The following is a 27,500-nucleotide window of genomic DNA, read 5'->3' as shown; positions in this document are numbered from 1 at the left end:
TCCCCCACAGTCCAAAGACATGTGGTACAGGTGAATTGGGTAGGCTAAATTGTCCGTAGTGTATGAGTGTGTGGATGTTTCCCAGAGATGCGTTGCGGCTGGAAGGGCATCCGCTGCGTAAAAACTTGCTGGAAAAGTTGGTGGTTCCTTCCGCTGTGGCGACCCTGGATTAATAAAGGGACTAAGCCGACAAGAAAATGAATGAATGAATGAATGAATGGACAATGCACAGATATTAATGTTTCACGATGTTTTACACTACATTATTTGAATCTACCGAGCTTATTTTACAATGTTTATATTCCCCTGCTTACAATCTATCTAAATCCTAAATATTCAGATTTAACTTACTTCAGTGTTAATATTGTTGATAAATGCACTTGACAGATTTCATTCATTCATTTTCCCTCTGCTTTTCCCTGGTTTACCACAGCGGAATGAACCGCCACTTACTTGAAAGATTTATATAACATCAGGTGGTTTGTGTAATGTGTTTTATGTTTGTTAAAATAATCTCTAATGGCATCTTTAGTAATGTTCAGCTAATTACACTGTCTTGTCCCAGTAGGGGGAGAAGCAGTGGTCCAATAGGTAGTGCTGTTGCCTCACAGCAAGCAGGTCGCTGGTTCGAGCCTCGGCTCAGTTGGCGTTTTCTGTGTGGAGTTTGCATGTTCTCCCTGCGTTCGCGTGGGTTTCCTCCGGTCCTTCCTCCGGGCATCCGCTGTGTAAAAACTTGCTGGATCATTTGGCGGTTCATTCTGCTGTGGCGACCCCGGATTAATAAAGGGACTAAGCCGACAAGAAAATGAATGAATGAATGAATGAATGAATGAATGAATGAATGAATGAATGAATGTCTCAGTAGGTGGATTTAGAGAGTTTTGCAAAAAAAAAAAAAAAGATTCAGCTGGTTTTGACGCAAAAGAAAATGTACCTTGTTAAAAACCAAAGAGTTGTCCAGAGCAGTGGTTCTCAAACTTTTTTCATCAAGTACCACCTCAGAAAAAAATTGTCTCTGCAAGTACCACCAAAATGAGCAGTATTGAAATACAGTAGTGTAGTAGGCCCAATAAAGTAGTTACAACTCTGCCCAGTTACAAAAAAACGTGGCAGATTACCTCGGAAATATAGGCTATATGTCTTATATGGCATATTTTATACATTATTTTTGATAAATTTTGAAAAGTGTGTAGCATGTACAAAACATATTTCATTCCTCCGCGTACCACTAGAAGGAAGTCAGGGGCTGACAGAGGGATCCATTTGCAGTAAATTTATTTAACACAGTTTAATAAACACAAGCACACAGATGTAATGCGTGTGCGAACTTACCTCAAACACAATCGTGTTACGTTGAAGTATCAACGGCAGGTAATCACAGTATGAATGATCAGGCATGGGTCAGAGGCAGGCGGCGAATATCAGAGTCAGAGTCCAGGCTAGAGTTCAAGGCAGGCGGCTGGTCAGAGAACAAGGCAAGGTAAGCAACGGGAAAGCAGGCAAGGGTAAAAAACGTTCAGTAGTGTTAGCCGGGGCAGAACAGGACTCCGCAATGACTGTGTGTGTGAGTGCTGCTTATAAGCATGAGGGTGGGTGATTAGGTGGATGCGCTTCAGGTGTGCAGGATTATCAGTGTAAATGGATGATGTAATGGTTAGAAGTCCGGGGATGGTGACCTCTGCTGGCCAGCGAGGGGAATGACTGGGACCGAGTCGGTGACAATTATTTACCAGCTAATAACCTTATCATTACATATAGAACAATACTTCTGAACCTAATTTTCGCCAGTTGGTGAAGTTTTTTCCTCGCCGCTGTCGCCATTAGATTGCATGATTAGGGATCTGTAGAGCTGCGCATGGATGGATTTGCTCTTCAGTGTTTGGACTCTCAGCAGTGATTGTTAAACCACACTGAACTGAGCTAAACTGAACTGAACTTAAACACAGAAAACTGAACTACACTATTTCAATTTACTATGATCTTTTATGTGAAGCTGCTTTGACACAATCTACACTGTAAAAGCGCTATAGACATTTTTCTTGGATCGCAAAATTACCCATGATGCTTTGCGTGTATGCGCAAGGAGAATGCTAAGAACTTCCGGTCGGAGGCTGATGCGTGTAAACAGTCACATTTAGACAGCTTTGAAACGATAGTTTTAATTTATTTTACTTGCTTTTATACTCTTTGAACTAATACTGTTGTCCATCAGCAGCATCTCCTGGACTGATCATGTAAAGAAATGCGATCTAATAGGATGGAAAACAGCTGCTGTGAGGCGTTTTCCCCTCGCTGTCAGACGGCATCTTCTGCAGTTTAAATGAAGCCTCGTCATCGCTAAAGTCAACATTTTCTCTTTATTTCAAATATATAACCAGCCCAAACACATGTAGTTCACCAAGATGTTTGACAGACACACGTAGCCTGTACTGTGCCACTGACACACTGATTTAATAACTGTGACAAAGTGAAAATACAGGCTAGTGTCATTTCCAAATGACAGAAAAACACAAACCGTGGTGAAAACAACACACGAAATAAAACACAAACGGCTCGCGATTAGAATGAACAGCAAATCAGCAGCAGAGGATCAATAACAGACTTTTATTGCTCATTTTTGTAAATTGCACGACTTTCATACCTGTTAAGTTTCATACCAGTACTCTGGTTTGCTCTCTCTCTCTCTCTCTCTCTCTGTGTGTGTGTGTTAAAGAGCCGCTGAGCTAACAGCTGACAGGCCGGGAACACACACACACTGTATTTCTGACGGCAGACACGTGAACTAGGAGAACGTTTTTCTCGTATTACTGATGCGCTTGAACCACATGTGAAAGATTATAACGGCTTTAACAGACACATTTCTAAGTTGTGTGTCACAAAAACACTCTGTTATCCGTTAAAAACGTTATTGAAACCTATTTTCGGGGCGCAAATTACCAGTTGTACACGCTGTGCACGGAAGTTTTTAGCATTCTACCAGAAGACGCTGGTCGCTATGGCGCCCTCCATGCAGCAGCCATGAAAAAGCTCAATGACAAGTAAATAAATAAATAGACAGACAAAAAATAAATAAGTAAAAAAATAAATAAATGTAGATAGATAAATAAATATATAAGCAGACAGACAAATAAATAAATAAACTAATAAGCAGGCAGACAAGTAAATAAATAAATATAGATAAATATATAAGCAGACAGACAATTAACTATTACAAGTAAATTATATATATATATATATATATATATATATATATATATATATATATATATATATATATATATATATATAAACAGACAAATAAATATATATATAAACAGACAAATAAATAAATAAATAAATAAATAAATATAGATAATTATATGAGCAGACAGACAAATAAATAAACAAATTATTAAGCAGAAGACAAATAAATAAATAAATATGGATAAATAAATATATATACAGACAGACAAATAATAAAATGAATGAATAAATAAATAAATAAATAAATAAATAAATAAATAAATAAATAAATAAATAAATAAATACATAAATAAATAAATAAATGAATGAATGAATGAATGAATGAATGCATGAATGAATAAATGAATAAATATACAAATAAATAAAGATAAATAAACAAGCAGACAGATAAAAAAACATTAATTAAAGCAGACATAAAATATAGATGATAGATAGATAGATAGATAGATAGATAGATAGATAGATAGATAGATAGATAGATAGATAGATAGATAGATAGATAGATAGATAGATAGATAGATAGATAGATAGATAGATAGATAGATAGATTAATAAGCAGACAGACAGACAAATAAATAAATAAACAGACAGACTAATACATAAACAGACATATGATAAACAAACAAGCAGACAAACAAATGAATATATAAACAAACATTAAAAAAAAGTTCTTCTCCCTTGGCAAAAAAAAAAAAAAAAAAAAAAATATATATATATATATATATATATATATATATATATATATATATATATATATATATATATATATATATATATATATATATATATATATATATGATTATTTAACCAACTAGTAAACCAACCATTTTAAAATGTAATTTTTAAAGAGCAAAATGTAATGTTGAATTTAATAACTGCATGTAATTGAGCATCAGTCTCTGAGTGAGGGATGTCCAGCCGTATTCACTGCCCTATGTTTCACACACAGGTTAAAGTTGAACATCTAGTGTTTTTGGGGAGGAATTGGGATTAATCTGGTAATGCTGGACGGCTGAATTCCCACCGGATGTCTTGATGTTTTGCTCCGCCTCTCTCTGGCTCTTTTAGTCTTCATGCGTGGAGTTCTCCAGCAGTATATTCTCCATGTGTTTTAATGCATCTGATGGCTTTAGATTAGACATGCGCTGCTCTGATTTCTTCTGTATTTTCGGTGCAGAATGAGATTACATTCCTTGTTTTTTTGGTGGCCAGAAATCTAATTTAGCTGCAATCCAATCTGAGATATCTGTATTTAATTTGATTGAATCCCGGAGAGTCCTGTGCGTTCCTGCCCTAATGCAATTACAAATATCACAATTCTTATTTTCTGCCCGTCTCAAAGTGCGCTTCACAGGACAAACTCAGAGATGTTGACTAAAGAGACGCTTCATTAAGACACGGCATGTTCTGTCATTTCAACAAAGGCCACATCAGATGCTTATCTGCTGCAGATAACACACACACACACACACACACACACACACACACACAGAGAGACATACAGATTGATAGACAGACACACACAGATAAACTGATAACACAAACACACACACACAAACGCACACAGACAGACATACAGACAGAATGATAGACATACACACATACACACACATACACAGACACACACACAGACAGAATGATAGGCAGAGACACACAAATACAGACAGAATGGTAGATACACACACACACACACACAGACACACACACACAGACAGAATGATAGGCAGAGACACACAAATACACACGCACACACAGACAGAAATACAGACAGAATGATAGACATACACACACACAGACACACACACAAACATGTGCAGGCACACACTATATGCACAAACACAGACACTCTCTCACAAACACACCTTTACAAAACACACACACATACGGACAAATCCAACAGGCACATACTCATACACCTGCACACACACACCTGCACAAACACACATGCGCACACAGAATGATGGACACACACACGCACACACAGACAGAATGATAGGCAGGAACACACAAATACAGACAGAATGATAGACACACACACACACACACACACACACACACACACACATACACACACAAACACACACACACACAGAAAGAATGATAGGCAGAGACACACAAATACACACGCACACACATACACATACACACACAAACACACACACACACAAAAAGAATGATAGGCAGAGACACACAAATACACACGCACACACAGACAGACATACAGACATAATGATAGACACACACACAAACAAACACGTGCACACACACACACACACTATACGCACAGACACTCTCTCACAAACACACACTTGTACAAAACACACATACATACAGACACAGCCAGACAGGCACATACTCATACACGTGCACACACACACACACACACACACACACCTGCACAAACACACACACACATACACACACACACACACACACACACACACACACACACACACACATACACACACACACACACACACACACACACACACACACACATAGAATGATAGACACACACACAGACAGACAAAATGATAGACAGAGACACACAAATACACACACACACACACAGACATACAGACAGACTGATAGACACACACCCAAACACGTGCACACACAGACACACACACACTATACGCACAAACACAGACACTCTCTCACACACACACCTGTTTAAAACACACACACATACATACAAAGCCAGGCAGACACATACTGCACACACACACACACACACAATGATAGGCAGGGACACACAAATACACACACGCACACAGACAGACATACAGACAGAATAATAGACGCACACACACATACAGACTGATAGACACACACACTATATGCACAAACACAGACACTCTCACACACACCAGCACAAAACACACACACATACAGACTGACAGACACACAGACAGACATGCACATACGCATACACACACACATACACAAACGCACATACACCCATACATACCATACACACACACACACAAACACACACACAGACAGAAAGAAAGACAGAGACACACGCACACAGGCAGGCAGACAGACAGACAGACAGACACACACACACACACACACAGAAAGATAGACAGAGACACACACAGACAGACAGACAGAAAGACGCACACACACACACACACACACACACAGAAAGATAGACAGAGACACACACAGACAGACAGACAGAAAGACGCACACACACACACACACACACACACACACACACAGAAAGATAGACAGAGACACACACAGACAGACAGACAGAAAGACGCACACACACACACACACACACACACACAGAAAGATAGACAGAGACACACACAGACAGACAGACAGACAGAAAGACGCACACACACACACACACACACACACAGAAATATAGACAGAGACACACACAGACAGACAGACAGAAAGACGCACACGCACACACACACACACACAGAAAGATAGACAGAGACACACACAGACAGACAGACAGACAGAAAGATGCACACACAAACACACACACACAGAAAGATAGACAGAGACATACACAGACAGACAGACAGACAGAAAGATGCACACATACACACACACACACACACACACACACACACACACAGAAAGATAGACAGAGACACACGCATGCAGGCAGACAGACAGACAGACGCACACACACACACACACACAGAGACAGAAAGATAGACAGAGACACACAGGCAGACAGACAGACAGACAGACACACACACACACACACACACACAGAAAGATAGACAGAGACACACACAGACAGAAAGATGCACACACACACACACACACACACAAACACACACACACACACACAGAAAGATAGACAGAGACACACGCACACAGGCAGGCAGATAGACAGACAGACGCACACACACACACACAGACAGAAAGATAGACAGAGACACACGCACACAGGGAGACAGACAGAAAGACACACACACACACACATATACACAGAAAGATAGACAGAGACACACGCACACAGGCAGGCAGGCAGGCAGACCGACAGACACACACACACACACACACACACACACACACACACAAACAGAATCATTCGTTCATTTTCCTTCAGCTTAGTCTCTTTACTCACAGTGGAATGAACTGCCAACTATTCCAGCATTTGTTTTACACAGTGGATGCCTTTCCAGCTGCAACCCATCACTGGGAAACACCCACACTCATTCACTCATTCACACACACACACACACACACACACACACACACACACACACACACACACACACACTCATACACTACAGCCAATTTAGTTAATCAATTCCCCTATAGCGCATGTGTTTGGACTGTGGGGGAGCACCCGGAGGAAACCCACACCAACACGTGGAGAACATGCAAACTCCCCAGCAGGGACTCAAACCCGCCACCTTCTAATTAAAATTAAAAATTAAGAAAATATAAGAAACAAAATCTGATCGTAATGTCATGAATTTAGGCAAATCTTCATGAACATCGAATAAAATGAATAAAAAGTTGAAAACTGTGTGTGTGTGTGTGTGTGTGTGTGTGTGTGTGTGTGTGTGTGTGTGTGTGTTATAACTGTTGTTGTTTTCCTCCTCCTCTTCCTCAGTGACCTTTTCTCTTTGGTTCTCCATGTTTGCTAAAGGTCAGACTTGTTGTGATTCCTCGATGCGGGTTCTGATGCTCAATTCAAAATGCCGCGTGAAGCCCTGTAGTATATAAATATTTCGGTGAGACTGTCAAAAACGTGGAGGGGCCAAATAATCGTGATGAGGTGTGTGTGATCTCTTATTGAAGAGCGGGTCATGAAAATATCTCATTTGCAATTTGTAATGTAGCTGTCTTTCAATATAAACAGTCTGCAGAAATAAACGCATGATAAACAAAGATGTCTCATCTCTCAAAACAAAGAGTCGACTCTGAATCTGATTCATGAATCATTAGATTCTTGAATCTTTTGCCTGATACTGATTTACATCAACAAACTCATTTGCATAATACCCATCTACATAAAACATATAAATACAGCAAGATCAATCAAAACACACTTACCCACAACTGACCAATCAGAGCAGAGTTTGGCTTTTGGAAGGGGGGTGGCTTCTGGACCTGAAGGATTGAATTGATTCAAATGAATCATTTTGAAATCAATGCACAATGATTCTAATATTAAACATATTCTGAAAAAGTACAGAAGTAACTCATAAAACACTCCAATCAAAACAGACTTGGCTACAGCTGACCAATCAGAGCGGAGCTGGAAGGGCGAGGGGTTTACAGACCGGAAGCTTTAAATTGATTCAAACGAATCATTTTGAAATGAATGCAAAATGATTCTAATATTAAACATGTAAAGCTACTTATTCTGTAAGAGCAGGTCATGTGGGTTTGGAAGAAAATATATTCTTTACAGTTTGTAACGTAGCTGTCTTCAAAGTTGTTCATCAAAAATAAATGTATGGCAAATAAATGTATTGTCTCTCAAAAGAAAGAGTTAACTCTGAATCTTGGTAATGAATCATTTTATTTCATAATATTTTCAACAAACTCATTTGCATAATCCACGCCTACATAAAACATACAAACACAGAAAGGCCAATCAAAACAGACTTGACCACAACTGACCAATCAGAGCAGAGTTTGGCTTTTGGAAGGTGGAGTGGCTTCTGGACCTGAAGCTCTGAATTGTTTCAAATGAATCATTTTGAAATTAATGCACAATGATTCTAATAACAAACTCATATTTAGAAAAAAAAAAAAACAGAAATAACTCCTATAAACACTTTGAAAAGGACCAATCAAAACAGACTTGGACACAGCAGACCAATCAGAGCTGAGCTGGAAGCGCGAGGGGTTGACAGACCTGAAGCTTTAAATTGATTCAAACGAATCATTTTGAAATTAATGCAAAATGATTCCAATAACAAACATGTAAAGCTACTAGTCTTAAAGAGCAGGTCATGTGGGTTTGGAAAAAAAATCTCATTTACAGTTAACGTAGCTGTCTTCAAAGTTGTCTTCAAAAATAAATGCTTGTCAAATAAATATATTGTCTCCCAAAAGAAAGAGTTAACTCTAAATCTAGTTAAAGAATCATTATATTTCACAATATCTTTTGCCTGATACTGATCTACATCAACAAACTCATTTGCATAATCCCCGCCTAGTAACAACATATAAACACAGGAAGGCCTATCAAAACATACTTGACCACAACTGACCAATCAGAGCAGAGTTTGGCTTTCGGAAGTGGGAGAAGTGGCTTCTGGACCTGAAGCTCTGAATTAATCCAAATGAATCATTTTGAAATCAATGCACAAAGATTCTAATATTAAACACATTATAATAAAAACAGAAATAACTGATATAAACACTCTGAAAAAGACCAATTGAAACAGACTTGGACACAGCTGACCAATCAGAGCTGATCTGGAAGGGCGAAGGGTTTACAGACCTGAAGCTTTAAATTGATTCAAACGAATCATTTTGAAACGAATGCAAAATGATTCTAATATTAAACGCATAAAGCTACTTATTCTTAAAGAGCAGGTCATCTCATTTACAGTTTGTAACGTAGCTGTCTTCAAAGTTGTTTATCAAAAATAAATGCATGGCAGATAAATATATTGTCTCTCAAAAGCAAGAGTCAACTCGGAATCACCTTAGGAGTCATTTAATTTTTTGAATCTTTTGCCAGCTACTGATTTACAGAAACATCATCAACAAGCTCATTTGCATAACCTCGGTTATCCATAACATATAAACACAATATATAAAGACCAATGAAAACATACTTCACCACAGCTGACCAATCAGAGCAGAGTTGGCTTATAGAAGGGGGAGGGGCTTACAGACCTGAAGCTCTGAACTGATTCAAGCAAATTATGTACATTAGAGCAAAATTATTTGAATATTAAACACATATACTGAAATAATGACAAAAAATAACACATTTGCATAAATCTCACCTGCCCACAAAATAAAAACACAGTAAAGACCAATCATAACAGACTTGACCACAGCTGACCAATCCGAGCAAGGATGGCTTAAAGAAGGGGAGGGACTTACAAACCTTAAACACCAAATTGATTCAAAGGAATCATATCAAAGTCAATGCAAATTGATTCTAATATTAAACATACTGAAAACAAATACAAAAGTAGCTCATTTGCATAATCCCCACCTACCCACAACATATAAACACAATATACAAAGATCAATAAAAACAGACTCGACCACAGCTGACCAATCAGAGCAGAGCTGGCTAAAAATAGAGCCAGTTTCTCACAGACTTTAAGCACCAAACTGATTCAACTGAATCATATTAATATCAATGCAAAATTATTCTAATATTAAACACATACTGAATAAAATACAAAAGTAGCTCATTTGCATAATCGCCGCCTACCCACAACATATAAACACAATATATAAAGATCAATAAAAACAGACTTGACTACAGCTGACCAATCAGAGTTGGCTAATAGAAGGTGAAGGGGCTTACAGACCTTCAAGCACCAAACTGATCCAAATGAATCATATTAAAATCAAGGCGAAATGATTCTCAACACACACACTGAAAAAAAATTCAAAAGGTGCTCATTTGCATAATCCCGCCTACCCACAACATAAACACAGTTTATCAAGAAAGATCAATAAAAAGACCTAACCACAGCTGACCAATCAGAGTTGGCTAATATAAAGGGGAGGGGCTTACAGATTTTAAGCACCAAACTGATCCAAATGAATCGTATTAAAATCAAGGCGGAATGATTCTAAACACACATACTGAAAAATTACAAAAGGAGCTCATTTGCATAATCCCGCCTACCCACAACATACAAACTCAGTGAAGAAAAATTTATCAATAAAAGGAGAGTTGACAACTGCTGACCAATTAGAGCAGAGTTGGCAAACAGAAGGGTCGAGGGGCTTACAGACATGAAGCTCTTAATTGATTCAAATGAATCACATGCAAATCAATGCAAAATGATTCTAATATCAAACACACATAGTGAAAAAAAATGACAAAAGTAACTCATTTGCATAATCCCCGCCTATCCACAACATATAAACACAATATATCAAGAAAGATCAATATAACCAGACCTAACCACAGCTGACCAATTAGAGCAGAGTTGGCTTATAGAAGGGGAGGTGCTTACAAACCTTAAACACCAAATTGATTCAACTGAAAGTCAATTAACGTCAATGCAAAATTATTCTAATATTGAACGTATACTAAAAAAAACATGCAAAAGTGACTCATTTGCATAATCCCGCCTACCCACAACATAGGAACACAATATATATTATATGATTATTAAAAACAGACTTGACCACAGCTGACCAATCAGAGCAGAGTTGGCTTATAGAAGAAGGAGGGACTTACAGACATGAAGCTCTGAACTGATTCAAGTGAATCATATAGAAATCAGTACAAAATGATTCAAATATTAAACACATGTACTGACCTTGCATGCATTTTAATCTGCTGTAGGAGACTCAAGACAATATGAGGATGCTTTAAAACCCCAGATGAGCTGCCATTGAGTGTTTTGTGTGTGTTTTCTCCTGCAGATGGGTTTGTGAGCTGGTTTAACTGGTGTCTTTACTGATGGAGAGGAGATGGAAACTCATGATCTTCTGCTGTGATGCTCAATGTGCACATGGTGAGAGAGCATTACATCAGACTCAACACTGCTTTACACACATTTCACATTTTTCGTTTAAATCCGCGTGTGTGTGTGTGTGTGTGTGTGTGTGTGTGTGTGTCCATCTCCACTATAGTGCAATGGGACACAAAGAGAGTTTAGAAACAATGAGCAGTGGAGGCTTATGATTGGAGCAGATTATTTTGTCGTTGCAATGGATCTTTGTCACATCTGTGTGTTTCTCAGTAGCAGATGTCGCCATCGTTGGTAAACTAAAAGCGCAGTGAATAGGAGAGTACAGCAAATCATTTATTTACAATCCTATTTGCTGAAATAATGACCGATAAACTCCATAATGGTGTTATCAAGACTTTCAGAAAGAGGAAAACATTAGTGTTAGACTGATAACGGCAGCCAGAAGAGAGAATAATGTCAGATTTACTGTCCTCTACCCTCTGTGGTGGTCATCCGTTTATTGTAATTTGCAGCCTGATCTTACGAGAATACGCAAGTATTTTACGTTTTGTCAGTTTAGTGGCTAATTCATACGAATTCATACGAGCTCAGTCATAAAAAAATGTACGATTTTAAAAAGGAGGCGTGACACCCAACCCCACCCCTAAACCAAATCGTCATTGGGCGGTGAGCAAATCGTACGAATCAGATCGTACGAATCAGATCGTATGAAATCATACGAATTGCCACTAAATCCAAAAGTGAGATTGCGTTGAAATATGATATAATTAGGGATGGGTACCGAAACTCTGTACTTATAGGTGCTACATTATGAAACACCAAAGTATCGATAAGCTCTGACGTTAAACGTTTTGCTATTAATACTGGAGAATTCACGATTTTAAAAAAAAGGCGTGGCACCCAACCCAACCCCACCCCTAAACCCAACTGTCATTGGGTGATGAGCAAATCTTACTAAATTGTATAAATCAGATTGTACGAATTTATACGAATTAGCCACTAAATCTAAAAGCTACGAATTGCTATGAGATTGCGTTGAAATATGATATAATTAGGGATGGGTACCGAAACTCTGTACTTATAGGTGCTACATTATGAAACACCAAAGTATCGTTAAGTTCTGACGTTAAACGTTTTGCTATTAATACTGGAGAATTCACGATTTTAAAAAAAAGGCGTGGCACCCAACCCAACCCCACCCCTAAACCCAACTGTCATTGGGTGATGAGCAAATCTTACTAAATTGTATAAATCAGATTGTACGAATTTATACGAATTAGCCACTAAATCTAAAAGCTACGAATTGCTATGAGATTGCGTTGAAATATGATATAATTAGGGATGGGTACCGAAACTCTGTACTTATAGGTGCTACATTATGAAACACCAAAGTATCGTTAAGTTCTGACGTTAAACGTTCTGCTATTAATACTGGAGAATTCACGATTTAAAAAAAAAGGCGTGGCACCCAACCCAACCCCACCCCTAAACCCAACTGTCATTGGGTGATGAGCAAATCTTACTAAATTGTATAAATCAGATTGTACGAATTTATTCGAATTAGCCACTAAATCTAAAAGCTACGAATTGCTGTGAGATTGCGTTGAAATATGCTATAATTAGGGATGGGTACCGAAACTCTGTACTTATAGGTGCTACATTATGAAACACCAAAGTATCGTTAAGTTCTGACGTTAAACGTTCTGCTATTAATACTGGAGAATTCACGATTTAAAAAAAAAGGCGTGGCACCCAACCCAACCCCACCCCTAAACCCAACTGTCATTGGGTGATGAGCAAATCTTACTAAATTGTATAAATCAGATTGTACGAATTTATACGAATTAGCCACTAAATCTAAAAGCTACGAATTGCTATGAGATTGCGTTGAAATATGATATAATTAGGGATGGGTACCGAAACTCTGTACTTATAGGTGCTACATTATGAAACACCAAAGTATCGTTAAGTTCTGACGTTAAACGTTCTGCTATTAATACTGGAGAATTCACGATTTAAAAAAAAAGGCGTGGCACCCAACCCAACCCCACCCCTAAACCCAACTGTCATTGGGTGATGAGCAAATCTTACTAAATTGTATAAATCAGATTGTACGAATTTATTCGAATTAGCCACTAAATCTAAAAGCTACGAATTGCTATGAGATTGCGTTGAAATATGATATAATTAGGGATGGGTACCGAAACTCTGTACTTTATCGGTATAGGTGCTACATTATGAAACACCAAAGTATTGATAAGCTCTGACGTTAAACATTCTGCTATTAATACTGGAGAATTAATACGAGTTCAGTCGTACGAAAATGTACGACTTTTAAAAAGGAGGCGTGGCACTCAACCCAACCCCACCCCTAAACCCAACCGACATTGGGAGATGAGGAAATCGTACTGAATTGTATAAATCAGATCGTATGAATTCATATGAATTAGCCTCTAAATTTAAAAGTTACTAATTGCTTTGAGATTGTGTTGAAATCATAGACTGTAAAATATATGGACGTAGTATCCGTGATGTCACCCATAGGTTTCTGAAGAGCGCAAAAGAAGCCACATGTAGGCGCGGCCAACCGTCGCCCTTTTGTTCGCGCGTCATCGCACCCACGGCGGGATACCAAACAAGGGCAAAGAGGCGGAGAGTGGGCGGAGCTACAGACACCTGCTGGCATTTAGCTTGGACCTGGTTCAGACAAACTTTACTTTGGGACGCTTAATACTTTATCACCTGCGACTCGCTTGTGTTCTGACCACTTGTGCTTGGTTGTTCACTATATCAATAAAGTGTTTAGACTTTTAAAAACACTGCTGTAACACATTGAGCCACTAAACATTGTTCTTATGACGTTTTTCAACAGTAGGAAAACGCGAATTACTTCCAAACACTTCAGATATAGTCTGTGTTAGTTAATGTAAGACTATTGATGAACTCCAGCATAACACTGTATGACAACGCTTCAGATGACTGATCTAGAGCCTAAAGCTAATTAATCTTAATTCTAAATATAAATATAAATGATAAATGATCTTAAATAAAACAAATACATGTATAGAGATGGTATATATGTATAGAACTTTACTCACATGGGAAACGGAGGCCATGTGGATGGTTTGTGAGCACAATTAAGTGCACTCAGTATTCCATGCCATATGATAATTGTAGGAAACAAGTCCAAAAGGCAGTTGACTGTGTAAAGCCACATAAAACAACTCAGAAATTCGATAAATATGCCGAGTTCAGTGGCTAATCTGCAGGATTCAGCTGAGGTGACGTGACGGCGACTAGCTGTCAATCAAGTGGCCACTCCCTTAATTATGCAAACTTAATATATCTTAATATAAAGGAAATGGATGAGTTATAAAAATATTCACCCCCTCACAGTTGTCATGAAGGGTAATATTAGCTGTATTAACCAAAATCTTTTTTTGTACCAGGCTGTAAACACCATTTTTTTTTCTGCTGTAAAGTTGGCCATTCTAACAGTGGGCTCAATTGAAATGTGCTCTATTATGGAGCCAGCACTGGCCAGGACTAGCGGAATTTCGGATGAATTGCAGTTTTAGGTACTTCCGTATTGGCTTCCCGAAAGAGAGCGGGAGGTTGCCGCTTGGTTGAAATATGATATAATTAGGGATGGGTACTGAAACTCGGTACTTTATCGGTATAGGTGCTACATTATGAAACACCGAAGTATTGATAAGCTCTGACATTAACTGTTTTGCTATCAGTACTGGAGAATTCATACAAGTTCAGTCGTACGAAAATATACGATTTTAAAAAGGAGGCGTGGCACCCAACCCCACCCCTACACCCAACCGTCATTGGGCGATGAGCAAATCGTACTAAATTGTACGAATCAGATTGTACGAATTTATACGAATTAGCCACTAAATCTAAAAGTTATGAATTGCCTTGAGATTGCGTTGACATATGCTATAATAAGGGGTGAGTACCGAAACTCTGTATCGGTGCTAAATTATAAAAGACCAAAGAATCGATAAGCTCTGATGTTAACAGTTCTGCTATCGCTACTGGAGAATTATTGCTGCATAAACATTACTTACAGTAGCTTAATTTAACTAATTTAGCCAAATTCTGACCCGACCATCCGAATGTGTCAGCAGAAATGGAGACTCATCAGAGCAGCAACGTTTCTCCAATCTTCTATTGTCCAGTTTTGGTGAGTCTGTGTGAATTGTAGCCTCAGTTTCCTGTTCTTAGCTGACAGGAGCGGCACCCGGTGTGCTCTTCTGCTGCTGTAGCCCATCCGCCTCAAGGTTGGACGTGTTGTGTGTTCAGAGATGCTCTTCTGCAGAGCTCGGTTGTAACGAGTGCTTATTTGAGTTACTGTTGCCTTTCTATCAGCTGGAACCAGTCTGGCCATTCTCCTCTGACCTCTGGCATAAACAAGGAATTTGCACCCACAGAACTGCCGCTCACTGGATATTTCCTCTGTGTCACACCATTCTCTGTAAACCCTAGAAATGGTTGTGCGTGAAAATCCACTTCGATGTCAAATAAATCCTCTTTCTTCCCCATTCTGATGCTCGCTTTGAACTGCAGCAGATTGTCTCGACCATGTCTACATGCCTTAATGCATTGAGGTGCTGCCATGTGATTGGCTAATTAGAAATTAGCGTTAACGAGCAGTTGGACAGGGGTACCTAATAAAGTGGCCGGTGAGTATATATTATCGTACAGCTCAGTAATATGAAGGTCAGTTCAACAGCAGAACCGTTTCAGAACATTCAGGGAGATTTTTGTTGTGCTGATACACAGCGCTGAAGATGTCTAATGTAAAAATCTCTGTCCTGAAACAAAACCCCTGCTTTTTTTCTGCGACGTACAATTATCATAAGACTGATGCGCTAATAATTACAATCAGAATTGAGCAGCTTTTTGTTCTTGGCTCGCTGTGTACTTTACTTCAGACCTGTTGTTGAGATGCGAGTACACTGCAATTATGTGTAATTATGACGAGCTCATTATAATGCGCGGCAGGACTGGTGTAAGTCTCAGGCTTTATGAATACAGCTATTGTGGAGCGATGCTCAAACATCTAAAGAGATCAGATGGAGAAAAAAAAGCAGCTCTTCTTTAGGGTTTGCTGAAGTCTGATTAATGAAAGCTTCACTATTACTGTTGAGTCTGAGCAATGCAGGACAGACAGAAACAGACACGCATCTCCTTAGCAACTGCATAGCAACGCTCCAGTACAGCGGCAATGGGGTTTTAAAGAGACAGAACACCTAAAAAGTAAAACCTGAGATCGTTCAGTACTAGAGAAGATGTTTTGGAGAATGTTGAAATTGTTTGGATTTTAGATGGTTATAAATAATTAATAATTATTTTACATGTATATTAATTATTAGAATATTATTTCTTCATATTCATATTCTTCATATATTCGTACATTTTTTCACAATAATATAATATAATATGGGCGTCATGGTGGTTAGTGGGTGGCACGATCACCTCACAGCAAGAAGGTCGCTGGTTCGAGCTCCAGCTTGGTCAGTTGGTGTTTCTGTGTGGAGTTTGCATGTTCTCCCCGTCTTGGCGTGGGTTTTCTCCACAGTACAAACACATGCGCTATAGGTGAATTGGGTAGGCTAAATTGTCTGTAGTGTATGTGTGTAAATGAGAGTGTATGGGTGTTTCCCAGTGATTGGTTGCAGCTGGAAGGGCATCCGCTGTATAAAACACATACTTGATAAGTTGGCGGTTTCGTTCCGATATGAAACCGAAAAAAAAGAATAATATAATATAATTTAATATAATATAATATAATATAATATAATATAATATAATATAATATAATATAATATAATATAATATAATATAATATAATATAATATTATTATTACTGGATATGATAATTATTATTAAATATGTTTAAGTAATTTTATATATTTTTTATAAATATTAATTTTACATATAACATTTTCTTTAAAAATATGGTTTATTATTATTTATTTATATTTTTGGTTATTTTTTAATTTTATATATATATACACCTTAAAAAATTAAATGTTTAAATATAAATAATAAATTGTCATTTAATAAAGCATTAGTATATGTATTTGTCTTTATTTCTTACTACATTCCATGCTGTTATAAGCATTTGCAAATATGTTTTAACATTAGTAATTTAATTTTATTTTCCTTGTATATTATTTACACTAAAAGACACTTTATTATTATTAATATTATTATTATTGTTATTATTAATAACTACCAATTTTTACAATGTTTATTCATATGGATTTCCCCTAGCTAGAACTCCTGCATTTTTTAATACATAATAATAATAATAATAATAATAATAATAATAATAATAACAATAATAATAATAATAATAATAATAATAATAATAATAATAATAATAATTATTATTATTATTATTATTATTATTATTATTATTATTATACACACACACACACACACACACACACTTGAAGTCAGAATTATTAGCCCCCTTTGAAAATTTTTCTTCTTTTTAAAATATTTTTTTCAAATGATGTTTAACAGAGCATAGACATTTTCACAGTATGTCTGATAATATTTTTTCTTCTGGAGAAAGTCTTATTTGTTTTATTTCGGCTAGAATAAAAGCAGTTTTGAATTTTTTAAACACCATTTTAGGGTCAAAATTATTAGCTCCTTAAAGCTATATTTTTTCTCGACTGTCTACTGAACAAACCACTGTTATACAATAACTTGCCTAATTACCCTAACCTGCCTAGTTTCCCTAATTAACCTAGTGAAGCCTTTACATGTCACTTTAAGCTGTATAGAAGTGTCTGGAAGAATTTCTAGTGTAATATTATTTACTGTCATCATGGCAAAGATAAAATAAATCAGTTATTAGAAATTAATTATTAAAGCTATTATGTTTAGAAATGTGTTAAAAAAAATCTGCTCTCCGTTAAACAGAAATTAAGGAAAAAATAATAAAAATTAAAAAGTGTTCTAATAATTCAGGGAGACTGATAATTCTGACCTCAGCTGTATATATTTACCAGACAGATGTCCCTCTTTATCCAGCTGATATATAAAGAGAAAACTGTGACTGAACTACATTCCCCATCATGACAACAAAATCACAAATGAAGACTCATACTCCACGTTTGTCTAATCATTATTGTTAGCTCTTCATTTTAATCCAAAAGCACATCATGTTTATGTGGTGCAGTAAAAAGAAAACAAGGAAATATTGTCAAAACGCCCATTATATATTCCACACAAAATCACATCATGTCATAATTATGTCATCTAAATATGAACGCTAGCATCCAAGAGGGAAAAAAAACAACAGCACTTTCTGTACAAAAGCTGGAAATATTACCCTGTGAGGATTGAATGCTTATGTCAATGACACATTGGAGTTTTCATATAAATAAATACTCATATATTCATATATTTCCCAAATGATGTTTAACAGAGCATAGACATTTTCAAAGTATTTCATATAATATTTTGTCTAGAAAGTCTTATTTGTTTTATTTTGGCTAGAATGAAAGCAGTTTTCATTTTAAGGTTAATATTATTAGCCCCCTAAAGCAATATTAGTTTTGGATTGTCTACAAAACAAACCACTGTTATACAATGACTTGCCTAATTACCCTAACTTTACCCTAAATACCCTAGTTAAGCCTTTAAATGTCTCTTTAAGCTGAACACTAGTGTCTTGAAGAACATCTAGTCTAATATGATGTGCTGTCATCATGGCAAAGAGAAAATAAATCAGTTATAAGAGATGAGTTATTAAAACTGTTATGATTTTAAAGGGCCATGAAACCCCCTCGTCTCAGCAGGGTGTTTTTCACACCAACTGCAGTTTGGCTCTTTCATTCAGGGAATTCATTCTTGCCCCTCGTGACAAACGAGATATTTGATTCGAGGAACTGCTCTAAGCGTGTATTTTTCATGCATTGTTTGATACCGCGCGGCGAATGAGAGAAAAAAACCCTCTGTATTTCCAGGAAACTTAGATGCACACGGCAGGTAGCGTCAAAAAGCCACATGTGTTATTCCGGTCACAAAATCCAACACGAGGTTATAGTTTGGTTGTAACTGTTAGTGCTAACTTGTTTACACTCAGTGCAATAGTTTGTTTGATACGAATAAAATACGAACTGAATAAGCAAAGAGCACTGGTCGCTCACTTACCAAATCTGTAGAGACAGGACAATCACCAGCAACTAGAGCCGCGTCTTTATTAAGAGGAGACTAAAGCGAATCCGGATCTCAGCGTTTGCAGATGAGAACAGCTCTCAGGTAAACAATGTTCCTCCTTAGACACGTAAGTTATTGTTGTCGAGCGTCGCGTACACTGTTAATCCACACGTGAGTCTGAGCTCTTACAGAGAGAAAATGAAAACAAAACTTAACTGCAGCAAACTATAAAAGCAACACTTCACGCTTGTTTTGCCAACACAACGTGGCGTCTCTGTCCTCTAAACACTGTGACAGTAATGAATATTAATGAAGTTGCACAATAGAGCGCGCTGATTGGTTTGAACCAAGCCTTACTCATGCATTAATGCAGCACACTGTAAGACGTAATAAGACTCACTCTGGCACAGACGTCCAGTCTGCACGCTGGAATACACGCTATTATGTCATGACCGTGACGCAGCTTCAAAAATTAGTTTCAAACAGGAAGTACGAATTTGCTTGAAATAACGCAAAAACAACCAATTTACACTTTTTAGTGAAATATAGGTGTCCTGATAGTGTTTTTAGCAGTGTGGGACACATATACCACTGTCAACAGCTCAACACATGTGTTTTGGTGTTAAATGTGTTGAAGAAATCGTCTCTCCGTTAAACAGAATTTGGGAAATAAAATATACAAGGGGGCTAATAATTCTGACTTCAACAGTATATGAGACAGACAGACAGACGGACAGGTTTATTAACTCCACAGAGAATATGTTTTATCAAACAGTCGACAGAGCGGATTGAGTGCATGAAAAGCAGCATAAAAATGACGGAGCGTCTGATGATAACCAAAGTGCTGATCTTAGTCATTTTGTTGGCTTCCAGTCAAGTCTTTTGTTGAGGGAAAATTTGACTCTTCAGCAAGTGAAGTGCACTCGTTTTGATTTTGAAATGTCACAATCATTACGAAGAAGCGAGGTCTGCTCTGACATTTATTATTTATAACGCAAAAGCTATACGCAATAAGAAAGAGCTGATTGAAAAGCCCGCAGGAAGGATTATGGATTTAATGATTTCGAATAACCAAAGTAAACATGAAACAGTCGTCTCTATACTGGCACATTTAGTGGAAATAAACGCGACATCGACAGACATACTGTGTACAGAAGTAAAGGTTAGGTATATGTTGAGCGTGTCGATTGGAATATTATGATTCTGTTAATATGCAGGAGGTTTATTTGACAGAAAATACAAAAAAAGGATAAATATGTATAGAACTGACTGATGAGGGTTGATCAATTCTGTCAGATAAGAGCACAAATATCATCATATACAGAAAAAATATATATATGATCATATAAATATTAAATAATAAATAATTTATGTATCTACACTACTTGACAAAATTCTTGTTGTCGATCAGAGCTGTAAGAGCAACAAATAATAACTTGACTTCTGGTTGATCATTTGGAAAAGTGTCAGAAGGTGGATTTTCCTGATGAATTATCTGTTGATCTGCATCATCAGAGATACTGCAGAAGACCTACTGGAACCCACATGGACCAAGATTCTCACAGAAATCAGTCAAGTTTGGTGAAGGAGAAATCATGGTTTGGGGTTACATTCAGTATGGGGAGATCTGCAACATCAACAGCCTGAGGTGTCAAGACATTTGTGCTGCCCAAACCACAGGAGAGGGACAATTCTCCAGCAGGATAGCGCTCCTTCTCATACTTCAGCCTCCACATCAAAGCTCCTGAAAGCAAAGAAGGTCAAGCTGCTCCAGTATTGGCCAGCCCAGTCACCAGACATGAATATTATTGAGCATGTCTGGTGTAAGGAGAAGGAGGAGGCGTTGAAGATGAATCCAAAGTATCTTGATGAACTCTGGGAGTCCTGCAACGCTTTCTTCTTCATTCCAGATGACTTTATTAATCAGTGATTTGAGTCATGTCAGAGATGTATGGATGCAGTCCTCCAAGCTCATGATGGAGTCAGACACAATATTCATTCTGTCTCCACTGCTGCAGGACTTTATATTCTATACTGGACATTATTTCTGTTCAGTCACAAAACTATTGTCTAAGCAGAGTCAGACCTTACTGTCCTGATCAAATCATTCAAAATCAAGACATGTAAATCTAGAGGCCTTTGCCTTTTATATAAGACACTTCTGATACCAAATGATCAACTAGAAGTCAAGGTATTATTTGTTGCTCCTAAAACTTGGATAGGCGAAAAGACTTTTGTCAGGTATATAGTTAAAAGCAGAAATTTACATACACTGTATAAAAAGGCACATAACCATTTTAAAAAAAGTCAGATGTTAATGTGACTAAACTTGTTCTCTTTTAGGTAAGTTAGGATTATCAATGTGTTTCCGTTCTGCTTAATAGCAGAATAATGAGAGAGATTTTGTTGAGAAATTGTTGTAACTCTTCTTGAAGGTCAAGTTTACACACAATAAGATTATTCTGCCTCTGGAAAAGCTCAGATGATGATGTCAAGGCTTTGGAGGTTTCTGATTGGCTAATTGACAACATTTGAGTTAATGTGAGGCACAAGTGTAGAATAGTGTTGAAGGAAAAGCTCAAACACACTGCTTCCTTGTGTGACAACATGAGAAAATCAACAAGCCAGAATCAACAACAAAGCCAGATTACCATTAGCTGAATTACACTGGGGAAAGACTCATGTTTGGAGACATGTCCTGTGCTCTGATGGAGCTGAGATTGAGCTGTTTGGCCATAATGAGCAGTGTTACATTTGGAGGACAAAGGGGAAAGCGCACAAGCCTAGCAACACCATCCCAACTGTGCAGTATGGGGGCGGCAGCATCATGTTGTGGGGCTGTTTTGCTGCAGGAGGGACTGGTCGACTTCACAGCATAGATGGCATCATGAAGACAGAACATTATGGAGAAATACTGAAGCAACATCTCAAGACATCAACCAGGACATTACAACTTGGCTACAAATGGCTCTTCCAAACAGACCATGACCCTAAACACACTGCCAAATTAGTTCAAATGTGCTTTAAGGACAACAGAGTGAATATTTTGGAGTGGCCATCACAAAGCCCTGAACTCAATCCTATAGAAAATGTGTGGGCAGAGTTGAAAAAGCTTGTTCGAGCAAGACAGCCTACAAATCTGACTCAGTTACAGCAATCCTGTCAGGAGGAATGGGCCAAAATTCCTGCAAACTATTGTGAGAAGCTTGTGGAAGGAGACCCGAAACATTTGACCAAAGTTATACAGTTTAAAAGCAAAGCTAAAAAATACCAAGGAAATATATGTAAACTATTGACTATCTAAAAATTAAGCAAATGTAAATGATTTAGGTAATCCTAACAGACCTAAAATAGTAAACGTTTAGTATGATTTACCATCAGACAGTATTTTAAAAATGGTTATGTTCTGTTTTTTAGAGTGTATGTAAACTTCTGCTTGACACTGTGTGTGTGTGTGTGTGTGTGTGTGTGTGTGTGTGTGTGTGTGTGTGTATATATATATATATATACATACATACATTATGGCCAAACATATATACAGTATATACACATACATACATATAGGAGCACATTTTAAAAAAATAGAAACTAAACAATTATTAAAACACACCTAAATTACTAAAACTTTAACCAAAAAGACAATAAATGCAGTATATATGAACATTTTAGTCTAATCAAAAATGTAAACCAATACTATAATACTATATCAATGATACTAAGAATAAAATATATATAATATGTTACGATAATAAATGTGTTTTTTTATCTGTATGCATCATATGCATTTATTTTAATTTGTATATCATGACAGCATCTTATTGCCTAAAGATGTAATATAGCCATGCTTGCCGTACAATATCAATGTCAGGGCTAAATTTAAATCAATTATTGTGTGCTTTTGATTTTTCGTCTGTATACCTTTAGATTTGGTCACTTCAGATTGAATCTGTGAAAAATAAAGCTAAAGACGACTGTTTCAACAGGGTGTTTCTTAAGTGTTTTCATTTAAGAGGAAAAAAATGAGTATTCCTGTAAAAGCACACAAGATACTTTCTGACCAAAACAAGCCAACACAAGCTGTCCAAAACATAGCAAACACGCTTACAGGAACAGATCAGGCAAAAAACAGAAGAGATTTCTGTCATCATTTACTCAGAACCATCAAACAAAGCTGTCTGAAACTCACGCCTACATCTGCAGCATTTCAGTTTATTAGGCACGCAATAATGCTGGTAAAATAATCTTGCTAGTATTTTTGACAAAGCATTATTTAGCTGACCCTGTTGGCAGATTATTTAACTTGTTTTAAGGGAAAAACGTACTCAATTTTGTCATATTATTTCTTAAAACAAGACAATGTGTTCTGCTTGGCTAGAAAATGCTGCTTGATTTAAGAGGTTTTTTTTTTTTTTTTTTAGATATTTGGACTAGAAACAAGACAAGGATTCAGTGTATACTTGTTCAGATGGTCAGTATGGCTGTGAAGAAGATTATTTATTGAACAATTGTGGGCGGTGTGTTGAATTATTAGAAAATTATGCACAGCTGAGTGGTTGATTCACCACAGTTGTGCATTATTTTCTTATAATTAAATGGCCCATAGTGCATTATGCTCATCAGCCAATCAGAATTGAGTATTCAACAGTAGTATGGCAACAAATAATAATCTTTGATCTGCACTGTGAATTATCTTTTAATTTTGAATATCTGATGCAAAAAGAGCAGCATGAACATTCTAATAAATATCTTCTTTTTGTGTTTCACAGATAATTTCCGTCATTTAGATTTGAAATACTCATCAGCTAATCAGAATCGATAGCACTGTTAGATAGCAGCCAATCATCACTGATGTTTTGTTCACTTAATTTAAAAAAATCCGAATGCAAAAAAGAGCAGCATGAACATTCTACTAAACATCTCTTTTTTGTGTTTCACAAACGAATGACGTCATGCAGGTTTGGAATAACCACACACCTAAGAATGCTCATGAGCCAGTCAGAATCAAGCATTTGACAGCACTGTAAGATAGCAACCAATGATCATTGATGTGCTTTTTGTCCATTCATTTTGAAAATTCGAATGCAAAAAGAGCAGCATGAACATTCTACTAAATATCTCCTTTTTTGTGTTTCACAGATGAATGATGTCATTCAGGTTTGGAATACTCATCAGCCAATCAGAATCAAGCATTTGACAGCAATGTAAGATAGCAACCAATGTTCATTGATGTGCTTTTTGTCCCTTAGTTTTGAAAATCTGAATGCAAAAAGAGCAGCATGAACATTCTATCAAACATCTGCTTTTTTGTGTTTCACAAATAAATGACCTCATACAGGTTTGGAATAACCACACACCTCGGAATGCTCATCAGCCAATCAGAATCAAGCAATTGACAGCACTGTAAGATAGCAACCAATGTTCATTGATGTGCTTTTTGTCCATTTATTTTAAAAATCCGAGTGCAAAAAGAGCAGCATGAACATTCTACTAAACATCTCCCTTTTTTGTGTTTCACAAATGAATGACGTCATTCAGGTTTGGAATACTCATCAGCCAATCAGAATCCAGCATTCAACAACACTGTAAGATAGCAACAAATGATCATTGATGTGCTTTTTGTCTCTTAATTTTGAAATTTGAATGCAAATAGAGCAGCATGAACATTCTACTAAACATCTGCTTTTTTGTGTTTCACAGATGACATCATTCAGGTTTGGAATACTCATCAGCCAATCACAATCCAGCATTCAACAGCACTGTAAGATAGCAACAAATGATCATTAATATGCTTAATTTTGAAAATCTAAATGCAAAAAGAGCAGCTTGAACATTCTACTAAACATCTTCTTTCGGATTTGTCGCCATTCAGGTTTGGACTGACATGCGGATGAGTAAACGATGACAAATCTTCCTCTTTTTTTAGGTGAGCTATGCTTTAAAGAGTCCAAAATAAACACAGAGTGCATGATGCTGTAGACGAACATTCAGAAACAATGAGTGTAAACGCAGTGTTGAGACATAAGTTTATAATAAGAGTGGATTCTTTTGTTCATTGAGGTGCTTTTGTGACGAGAGCTCAACGCGACGTGTTCAGCTCGAATAAGCCAGCCGTTCGCTGACACAGTAATCATTCTGACATTTAATAACACTTGTGTAACCTCCCTTATTTATTGGCCCTCGCTTATTATGAGGGAACGTACTCGCTTTCCTTTCTCTTCACACACATTTGTGGCACGCTGAAGTGAGCGAGTGTAATTCATTTACTGTAAAGAAGGTAATGTGCACTTTTTTTAACTGTTTTAATGGGGGGTTTTTTGTGGTCTGCAATACAATCATAAAGTGTTTTCTGCTTGATTAATTAGCTAAGAGTTTAAGTAATTAGATTATTTTCATTTTAAAAAAACATGACATATTTCACCTCCTAATCAAAGAAAAAACTATTAAAACAAGCTTATTTTTAATACTTTTTATATTATGACGTTCATGACAGTTGAGCAGATTTTTTTTAATAGTCATCATCCTGTGTGTCTGAATATATTAGTAGTTATTATTATTATTATTACTTTAAAAGAAACTGTTATTTTCATTATCCTTAACTTTCATTACATGTTATTATTATTATTATTATTATTTTTACAGTTAAACAATCATGTTTCTCATTAAAGTAATGTCTGATTTTGTGTGTTTTCAAATGTTGATTAGTGTTTGTATATATATATATATATATATATATATATATATATATATATATATATATATATATATATATATATATATATATATATATATATATATATATGCATAGGTATGGGTATATTTATAATTTTATTATTAATATTTTCACAGTTTTTGTCACTTTTTAAATACATTTTTTATACAATGCATTTTTTATATTTTATAATACATACATTATATATATATATATATATATATATATATATATATATATATATATATATATATATATATATACATAATGTATATATTATAAAATATGTTTTATATTATATTATATTATATTATATTATATTATATTATATTATATTATATTATATTATATTATATTATATTATGTCATATTATAGTAGGCTAATGTCACCGAAAGTGCAATTAGATATACACTCACCGGCCACTTTATTAGGTACACCTTACTAGTACCGTGCTGGACCCTCTTTTGAATTCAGAACTGCCTTAATCCTCCGTGACAAAGAGTGAACAAGGTACTGGAAATATTTCTTAGAGATTTTGCTCCATATTGACATGATAGCATCACACAGTTGCTGCAGATTTGTCGGCTGCACATGCATGATGCCAATCTCCCGTTCCACCACATCCCAAAGCTGCTCTATTGGGTTGAGCTCTGGTGACTGTGGAGGCCATTTGAGTACAATGAACTCATTGTCATGTTCAAGAAACCAGTCTGAGATGATTGAGCTTCATGACATG

At 36.6% G+C, this 27,500-nt stretch overlaps 1 protein-coding gene across 2 annotated transcripts in view; it reads left to right on the top strand.

The window, feature by feature from the left end:
• Nucleotides 1-27,500, top strand: part of LOC147843705 (uncharacterized) — a 999,056-nt gene that overhangs the window by 752,894 nt on the left and 218,662 nt on the right. Inside the window, exon 3 of one of the 2 annotated variants that reach the window (XM_087258202.1) lies at nt 20,352-20,628. The gene's annotated coding sequence lies outside the window, so the exon portion shown is untranslated. Of the gene's footprint in view, nt 1-19,927; nt 20,629-27,500 lie in introns of those variants that run through there. The other variant, XM_087258201.1, reaches the window with a different exon arrangement.

The sequence above is a fragment of the Danio rerio genome, chromosome 6 (genome assembly GCF_052040795.2).
Source record: "Danio rerio strain M-AB ecotype USA chromosome 6, GRCz13ab, whole genome shotgun sequence".
In the NCBI taxonomy this organism is placed as follows: domain Eukaryota; kingdom Metazoa; phylum Chordata; class Actinopteri; order Cypriniformes; family Danionidae; genus Danio; species Danio rerio.
The sequence above is the reverse complement of the archived record's forward strand: the minus strand, read 5'-3'. Positions and strand labels throughout refer to the sequence as shown.